At 46.7% G+C, this 9,284-nt stretch overlaps 1 long non-coding RNA gene across 1 annotated transcript; it reads right to left on the bottom strand.

The window, feature by feature from the left end:
* Positions 1-216: 216 nt before the first annotated feature.
* On the bottom strand, positions 217-5,367 carry LOC138823975 (uncharacterized). The gene is made up of 3 exons (XR_011370967.1): positions 5,330-5,367; positions 5,133-5,170; positions 217-339 (listed from the first exon to the last, which is right to left on the bottom strand). It is a non-coding gene; the product is annotated as an uncharacterized lncRNA (long non-coding RNA).
* Positions 5,368-9,284: the final 3,917 nt, after the last annotated feature.

Here is a 9,284-nt window from a genome sequence, read left to right as displayed (position 1 = left end):
TTTCCCACTGGGTGAATTGGAAACAAATAATAATAGGAATAATAATGCCAAAGAGTGCTACTTTAAAAAGCTTCCTACCCACAGAGACATCTTCTGGTAGCTTTTCTCCAGCAAAATTGTAATCATGGTTGGCTCTATTACTAGCATTGAAGCAGACAGATTTTTTTTTTTTTGTTATTTGTTTGTTTAAAAAAAAATTTGACTACCTTCCAGATAGAGATGTTTCATGCTTCTTTGTTTATCATAGGATGCACGCAAGCTTTTCCTTCCTTTCATTCTGCACTGCGTACCAGATTTCTCTGGGCTTTAGTTGTCGGAAATCTGTCCTGTAAACACATCCTGTCAAATACAAAGATTGTTTTTTTGAAAAAAAAAAAATCCCCCAAATGGAAGGCAGACTTGAGGTTATTACATTTGTTTGTTTCATACTACATCGGTTCATCAGAATGTACACATTCTAGCTTGGTGTCCAATGGCTCATGCCTGACATCCCAGCTACTCAGGAGGCTGAGATCTGAGGATCACAGTTTGAGGCCAGTCCGGGCAGGAAAGCCCATGAGACTCTTATCTCCAATGAACCACCAGAAAACTGGAAGTGGCGGTGTGGCTCAAAGTGGTAGAGCACTTGCCCTGAGCTAAAGAGCTGAGGGACAGCGCCCAGGTCCAGAGTTCAAACCCAACACACACACACACACACACACACACACACACACACACACACACACACACACACACACACACTTGAATACATTCTAGCAGTATAACAGTATATATCTACCAAAGGGAGGGTAGAGTCCTCTTCTTGGATAATAAACCATTGTTCATGTCTTACAGGGTTTTTGTTTTATGTTTTTGTTTGTTTTGGTCTTGCTGGTGCTGGGGTTTGAACTCGGGACCTGGCTGGCTCTGTTGGTACACTACTTCTTAAGCCACACCTCCAGCATGGCTGGTTATTTTGGAGATGGAGTTTCATAGGCTGTTCGTTTTGTTTTCTTTTGTTTTGCTTTTGTCAGTCCTGGGGCTTGAACTCAGGGCCTGGGTGCTGTCCCTGAGCTTCTTTTGCTCAAGACTGGCGCTCTACCACTTGAGCCACAGCGCCACATCTTTTTTTGAGTAGTTTATTGGAGATGAGAGTCACACAGAATTTTCTGCCCAGGCTGGTTTCTTAACTGTGATCCTTAGATCTCAACCTCCTGAGTCGCTAGGATGACAGGCGTGAGCCACCAGTGCCTGATCTCTTAGGTGGTTCATTGGAGACAAGAGTCTCACAGACTTTCCTGCCCGGGCTGGCTTTGAACCATGATCCTCAGAACTCAGCCCCCTGAGTAGCTGGGATGACAGGTATGAGCACCAGTGCCCCATGCTTCTGTAATGTTATTTGACAGCAATATTTTGCCTATTCCTCAGTTCTTCCAAGGTGATTTTAGAGATTTTTAGTGGTACCACTCAAAATAGGATGGGTTCTAGACATCCCAGTCCACAACCTATTGCAGGAAGGTTTTTGTTGTTGTTGTTTTCTTTGTAAATGATCACGAAGATCTTTTTGCCTTCGCATAGTTTTATTTGGTGTTTCATTGAAGCCGAAGAAGAAGGAAGGCAGGCAGAGAAAAAAGAACTGAAAAATTCCAGTTCAAAAGCTGGATAGAACTGATGGGGGGGAGGGGGGGGCGTGGAATCTATTCCCTGTGTGTGTGTGTGTGTGTGTGTGTGTGTGTGTGTGTGTGTGTGTTTAAATGTTTGATTGTGTTTATTTCTAAAAGTGGAGCATAACAGCTTGGTGTGCAAAAGGTATGTCAGGCTGCTCTGTGTGCCAAGAGTTTGAACGTCACAAACGCTTGGGAAGCCAGAGGGAGGAAGGAAGGAAGGCAATAATGAAGGCCAACCGACAAAAATCAAAGCCAATGAAAAGCCCAAGTCAGCATCTTGTACACAAGCAGGAAGAAGATTGCTACAGCTGGTGAGAAGAATGTGAGCCATAGAGCCACGCGGTCCCAGAACCGTGAGAGTTTACAGGACAGGTTCCTAAGCTGGTTGTAACACTACAAGACAGGCTACTCCCCATCTCTCCTAGTTCAAAGTTTCCTGGCACTAGGTGCCAGTGGCTCATGCCTGTAATCCTAGCTACTCAGGAGGCTGAGATCTGAGCATTGTGGTTTGAAGCCAGCCTGGGTAGAAAAACTGATGAGACTCCTATCTCCCATGAACCAGCCAAAAAAAAAACCCACAAGTGGAGGTGTGGCTCAAGTGGTAGAGCACCAGCCTCGAACTGAAAAAGCAAAGGGACAGTGCTCAGGCCCTGAGTTCAAGCCGTAGTAACAACAACAACAACAACACACACACACACACACACACACACACACAATGATACATTTTGGTCGGTCGTGGGGCTTGAACTTTGGGCCTGGGCACTCTACCTGGGGCTTGAACTTTGGGCCTGGGTGAGCACTCTACCACTTGAGCCACAGCACCACTTCCGGTTTTCTGAGTGGTTTATTGGAGCTAAGAGTCTCATGGACTTTCCTGCCCAGGCTGGCTTCGAACCATCATCCTGAGATCTCAGTTCTGAAGAAAGCATGAGCCACCAGTGTCCATCCGATTCCCCCTTCCCCCTCCCTTTATTTACTAGACCTTAGGAGAAAAGAAATCTGGACATTTTAAGAAGGCATATACATACTTCCCTTGTGAGTAAAAGTAAACCAAGGAGATAATTCTTTCACAAATTGCAAATGTTTACTTACCCTGACGGGGAGCAAGAGAAAGGTTAGTTCTTCCAAAATAGTCTCTTGATTTATCCAATTTATTAAGGAGTATATGAGAGCCAGGCACCGGTGGCTCACGCCTGTCATCCTAGCTACTCAGGAGGCTGAGATCTAGAGGATTGCAGTTCGAAGCCAGCCTGGGCAGGAAAAGTCTTTGAGACTCTTGTCTCCAATAAACCACCAGAAAACCGGAAGTGGTGCTGTGGCTCAAAGTGGTAGAGCACTAGCCTTGAGGAAAAGAGCTCAGCGACAGCGCCCAGGCCCTGAGTTCAAGTCCCGCGACCACCACCACCACCAACGAAGAATAATTGAGCTAGCAACCATCATTTCTGTGTACTATCTACTATTATTTGGCTCTATAACCAATCTGCACTTAGAATTGCTTGTTGTTAAAAAAAAAAAAATGAATCCTTCTATCACCAAGGGTGTTGTGTGAGAGGTGGTGTGGCCTTTTTTTTTTTTTTTTTTTTTTTTGGTCAGTTGTGGGCCTTGAACTGAGGTCCTGGGAGCTCTCCCAGATTCTCTTTGTGCTCAAGGCAAACTCTCTACCATTTGAGCCACAGCGCCACTTCCAGGTTTTGAGTGGTTCATTGGAGATCAGAGTCTCACGGGGACTTTTCTGCCTGGGCTGGCTTTGAACCACGATCCTCAGATCTCAGCCTCCTGAGTAGCGAGGATGACAGGAATGAGCCACCAGCGCCCAGATTGTGTGGGAGTTTTAACTTCTCCTTGAGTCAGAAGGTCTAACTCTGAGAAGAAAGGGCTGGTATTTTATATCATTTTTCTTCCCTTTCATAACAGCGCCCCCAATTTCACCTCCTATATTCTGAAAAGCCTTTGTTTTTCTCCAAACTCAAGTCTTTTGTCTGCTCCTGTGTTACAAAGCTCAGAAGGATCCAAAAATACACCATTTCTATTCAGTGATTCATGCATTCTTTATCTTACTCAACAAACTCCTAGACAGCTGACAGAATGGGCACCTTTTCCTCTATTTTGTAAATTTATTTATTTTTTTGGTGCCCATCCTGGGACTTGAACTCAGGGCTGTCCCTGAGCTGCTTTGGCTTAAGGCTGGCGCTTTACCACCTGAACCATATTTCCACTTCTGGCTTTTTTGCTGATCAATTGAAGATAAGAGTCCCATGGATTTGTTTGCTCTAGCTGACCATCCTCAAAGTTAGCCTTTTTTCAAGTAGCTAGGATTATAGGCATGAGCCATGGGCACCCAGCAAAAGTTAACTTTTTGTTGTTGTTGGTGGTAGTAGTCATAGGCTCGAACTCAGGGCCTGGACACTGTCCCTCAGCTCTTCAGCTCAAGGTGAATGCTCTACCATTTGAGCCACAGAGCCATTTTCTGGTGGTTCATTGGAAATAAGAGTCTCACAGCCTTTCCTGCCCGGGCTGGCTTTGAACTGTGATCCTCAGATCTCAGCCTCCTGAGTAGCTAGCAGGACAGAGAGAGCCACCGGCGCCTGGCTAAGAGTTAACTTTTAATCCAGTTAAGTTTTAATCAGCGTGACTGGTGCAGGCTGGCAGTTCTAAGTGAACACAGATGTCTTGGCTCAGCTGGAGATGGGCCACAGAGGTTTCTCAATTCCAAGGACAACGTCAAGGTCATTCCACGAAACTTTGAGACTGACTCCTCTGATGTACCTATTTCATGATGAAGGTCCAGAATTCTGGTCATCTCTTCTCGGCCAGCCCTGCTTTCCCCATGGATTCTAGCTCCAGCCCATGGTGTAGAATCCTGAGGAATCTTTGATTCCCCCCCCCCCCCCCGTCACTCCCCACCTGCTTTTCAATGAAGCTCAGAAAAGTAAATACTCATTTGGTACACCACACTGAGAAAATTGTGATACTGAGTTCGGGCGCTGGTGGCTCACACCTGTCATCCTAGCTAGTCAGGAGGCTGAGATCTGAGGATCATGGTTCAAAGCCAGCCCAGGGCAGGAAAGTCGGTGAGACTCTTATCTCCAAATGAACCACCAGAAAACCAGAAGTACTGCTGTGGCTCAAAGCGGTAGAGCGCTCGCCTGGGACAGAGCCCAGGTCCCGAGTTCAAGTCCCACAAGTGATACGCGGAGTTTTATAGCCAGACTCTAGTACCAGGAATATGCCTGGCTTTTGGATACTAGGTTAAGATAAAAATCGCTATTTTCCAGCTACTATGACATCATTTCTCTTATGATATAGCAAAGAAATAAATAAATGGAAAACAAAGTATACAGATACAGGCAACTCCTCCTGGAAACAGAAGAAGCCTAATTAGAACAAAATTCAAGGATGCCCGCTTTTCATTGTCTCCTCTCATTCCCATTAGTTGCTGAACACAGTCCCTACCCTCCCTCCCCCCCAAAAAAACAAAATGTATACCTCTGTTATTGGTGACGCAGGCTGGAGTCAATGCTGACCTAGATAGCGATTTAAAAAAAATTTTTTTTTTAATTTTTTGGCTTCTCATTCCCATTCCATCCAAACCATCTGGTGCTTGGCTGCCCAGTTTTACCCACACAGTGGGAATTTTCATCCCTGTTGCCAGATCTTGAATAATAATAATACAAAATTCTTACCATGGCCGCACGCCTGTGGCCCCTAGCTGTCATCCTAGCTGCTCAAGAGGTTGTGATCTACAGGATTGCAGGTTCGAAGCCAGCCCTAGCAGGAAAGCCTGTGATATTCTTATCTGCAATAGACCACCAGAAAACCAGAAGTGGCGCTGTGGCTCAAAGGATAGAGTGCTCACCTTGAGCTGAAGAGCTCAGGGACAGCGCCCAGGCCCAGAATTCAAGCCCAACAACAACAACAACAACAGATTTTGCTCTGAGCTCCAAGTGCTCTATCCAAAAGAGTCTCTGGCTGGAAACAAATCTTCCAAGATGATGAGTTGTTTTTATCTGCAACAATCTGGGATTTATCCACCTGTTTGGGCCTGGATATATTTGCAGTCAGTATGTCTAGGCTGGGTGCTGGTGGCTCACGCCTGTCATCCTAACTACTCAGGAGGCTGAGATCTAGAGGATCCTGGTTCAAAGGGAGCCTGGGCAGGAAAGTCTGTGAGACTCTTATCTCCAGTGAACCCCCTAAAAGCTGGAAGAAGAGCTGTGGTTTCAAGTATTAGAGTGCCAGCCATACTCATTATGAATGCTAGCTGTCAGCCTTGGGGATGAGTCTTAGAAATTTCCAGATACAAAAGGAAAAAGGGAGAAGAGGAAGGAGAAAGGGAAGAAGAGGAGGAGGAAAAAGAAGAGGAGGAGGAGGAAGAGGAGGAGGAAGAAAGCCAAATGACATGTGACAATTATGTAAGATCTCTCCAAAGGCTGTCCCCAGAGAACAGGAGATAAACTCAGGACACAGAAGAAAGGATTTACTTTTTTTTTTTTTTTTTGTCAGTCGTGGGGCTTGAACTCTGGGCCTGGGTGCTGTCCTTCAGCTCTTCATCTCAAGGCGAGCGCTCTACCACTTGAGCCACTGCACCACTTCTGGTCTTCTGGTGGTTTATTGGAGATAAGAGTCTCTCGGACTTTTCCTGCCCAGGTTGGCTTTGAACCTCGATCCTCAGATCTCAGCCTCCTGAGTAGCTAGGATGACAGGCATGAGCCATAGGTACCTGGCAGAATTTGCATATTTTGAAAGAGATTTACAAACACCTGGTCTTCAACCAGTGGATTTTCAAGGCCGGCTTTGCCAAGGACTATGAGAATTACATTGTCAACATTTACAAGCTACTGGCTTCTGAGACTCTCATTGAAGGCTTGTTTGTAACAAGTGGATGATTTCGTAAATTGCTCTTGCTTGAAGCCCCAGAGTCCCTGTAAACATTGTGTGCTAATGAAATCCAAAATTATTATTATTATTATTAGGCACGTGGTCTATGTAGGTCATTGCCAGGTATGGAGTATGATAAAAAGCAAAGCAAGCTGGGCGCTGGTGGCTCACACCTGTCATTCTGACTACTCAGGAGGCTGAGATCTGAGGATCGCAATTCAAAGCCAGCCCAGGCAGGAAAGCCTGTGAGACTCTTATTTCCAAATAATCAAACAAAACCAGAAATACAGCTGTGACTCAAGGAGTAGAGCACCAGCCTTGAGCAAAATAAAAACAAAACAAAACTAAGGGACAGTGCCTAGGACCTGAATTCAAGACCTAGCATAAAGAACACACAGGAAAGAAAAAAGGAAGGAAGGGAGAGAGGGAGGGAGGGAGACTTTCAGCCTCTTTCATACCTCAGATTGACAATTCACTGTGCCATTCTTTTGTGTCTGTGTGCTGGTACTAAAGCTTGAACTCAGGGCCTGGGCACTGTCCTTTAGACTTTATACTCCAGGCTGATTCTCTATCACTTCAACCACAGATCTACCTCCAGGATTTTGCTGCTTGCTTAAGAATCTCATGGACTTTCCTGCTCATGCCGGCCTTGAACCTCGATCCTCTAGATCTCAGCCTCCTGAGTAAGTACAGTAACAAGCTTGGAGCCTACTAGCTACCTGGCTTCATTCGTGTAGGATTTGGCTTTTGTGTTCCCCTCCCCTTCCCCCAAGAAGAGACTTGTGGCTCCGGTGGGGAAATGGCCCAGGACATGGAGATCTTGCCCGAAGAATGTGCTGGAAGTCTTTTCCAGATGCTTCCAAGAAGATGACCCAGGGTGAACTTCCAGCTGCTTGGACAAGGTTCAGGATTGTTCTCTGTGTGAACCCCAGGGACACATGTGTTTCCCACGCATCCCGTGTTTCCTTCCTTGTTCCAGCCTGAAAGAACGTCAAAGTGGGCCCAAGAGTTCACTGTACAATCTGTGGTCCAGGGCCGGGCACCTCCTCCCTTCCCACAATGGATCTGTTCCTTTATATTTTTCTGAAGTAAGATCCATTCTTATTTTATTTTTGGTCAGTCCTGGGCCTTGAACTCAGAGCCTGGGCGCTGTCCCTCAGCTCTTTCGCTCAAGACTGGTGCTCTACCACTTGAGCCACAGCGCCACTTCCAGTTTTCTGGTGGTTCATTGGAGATCGGAATCTCATGGACTTTCCTGACCGGGCTGGCTTTGATCCATGATCCTCTAGATCTTAGCCTCCTGAGTAGCTGGGATGACAGGTGGGAGCCAAGTCGCCCAGCCTAGGATCCATTGTTAATAGAGAAAAACAGAGTCAGATTGGAAGTGTGAACAGAACTTAGTAGCCCTAGGGTGCCGAATCAGAGAGGTTAAGCCACCTGTGACAGCTCACACCAGCTGAACAGCCTGAGTGGATATTATTCCTTTTTAACCAGGTGCCGGTGGCTCACACCTGTCATCCCAGGTACTCAGGAGGCTGAGATTTGGAGGATCGTGGTTCAAAGCCAAACCCTGGCAGGAAAGTCCGTGAGACTCTGATCTCCAATGAACCACCAGAAAACCGGAAGTGGCACGGTGGCTCAGTGGTAGAGCATCCTCGCCTTGCACGCATGAAGCCCTGGGTTCGATTCCTCAGTACCACATGCACAGAAAAAGCCAGAAGTGGCGGTGTGGTAGAGTGCCCCCCGCCCTAAGCTGAAGAGCTGAGGGACAGTGCCCAGGCCCTGGGTTCAAGCCCCAATACACACACACACACACACACACACACACACACACACACACACACACACACACACACACACACACACACACACACACACACACACACACACACACACACACACACACACACACACACACACACACACACACACCTTCAAGGATTTGGAAAAGCTCTTGTCTCTCCATGCTCGGGTTTCAGGCCATGCAGTGGGAAGGTCTCCTCATAACTTTTCAGACTGTCCTTGACAGGGAGAGTGGCGGAAGAGGATGTCCCTGAAATTTGATTGGTTGGTGATATTTGCAGGGGCTTAGGAGTAGGCCATAGCCTACTTTAAAGGGGGACAAAAAAAACCCACCCCACCCCACACGTATTATTAACGCCACTCTAACACTTGGCTTTCTAGGGTATCTGCGGATGGCATGGTCGTGCATTGGCCTTTTTATAGTGCTTTATTTTGGCAGTGCACCCTCGAGGTTGACACCTCATAGATCATCCAAATTAAGACCTCTAGGCAAGAAGAAGAAAATAGGGCAGGTGGGGAGTCAGGGCAGGGAGGGAGGAGGAGAGAGACAGCAAGTGGAAGTCACACAAAATGGCTTCCCAGTTAACTTCCTCCAGAGAGAGCATTTTCATTTACAAAGCAAATAATTCTTCCTTTTCTTCCTCTTCCTCCTCCTCCTTTTTTGAACTCAGGGCCTGGGCACTGTCCCTCAGCTCTTCAGCTCAAGGCAAGCGCTCTACCACTTGAGTCACAGCGCCGCGTCCAGTTTTCTGGTGGTTCATTGGAGATCAGAGTCTCACGGACTTTGCTGCCCCAGGCTGGCTTTGAACCCTGATCCTCAGATCCTCAGTAGCTAGGATGATAGGCGTGAGCCACCAGCGCCCAGCTCCCATACACTCTGAACAACAGGTAGTTGGCTTGATTGCCATACAGATGACCCTATTGGTGTAGATTGTTTCAGGATTCATCATAAACCAT

Source organism: Dipodomys merriami, unplaced genomic scaffold, assembly GCF_024711535.1.
Source record: "Dipodomys merriami isolate MVZ:Mamm:240054 unplaced genomic scaffold, mDipMer1.0.p SCAF_125, whole genome shotgun sequence".
NCBI lineage: Eukaryota > Metazoa > Chordata > Mammalia > Rodentia > Heteromyidae > Dipodomys > Dipodomys merriami.
Note: the sequence above shows the minus strand (reverse complement) of the source record. Positions and strands in the feature narration are given on the sequence as shown.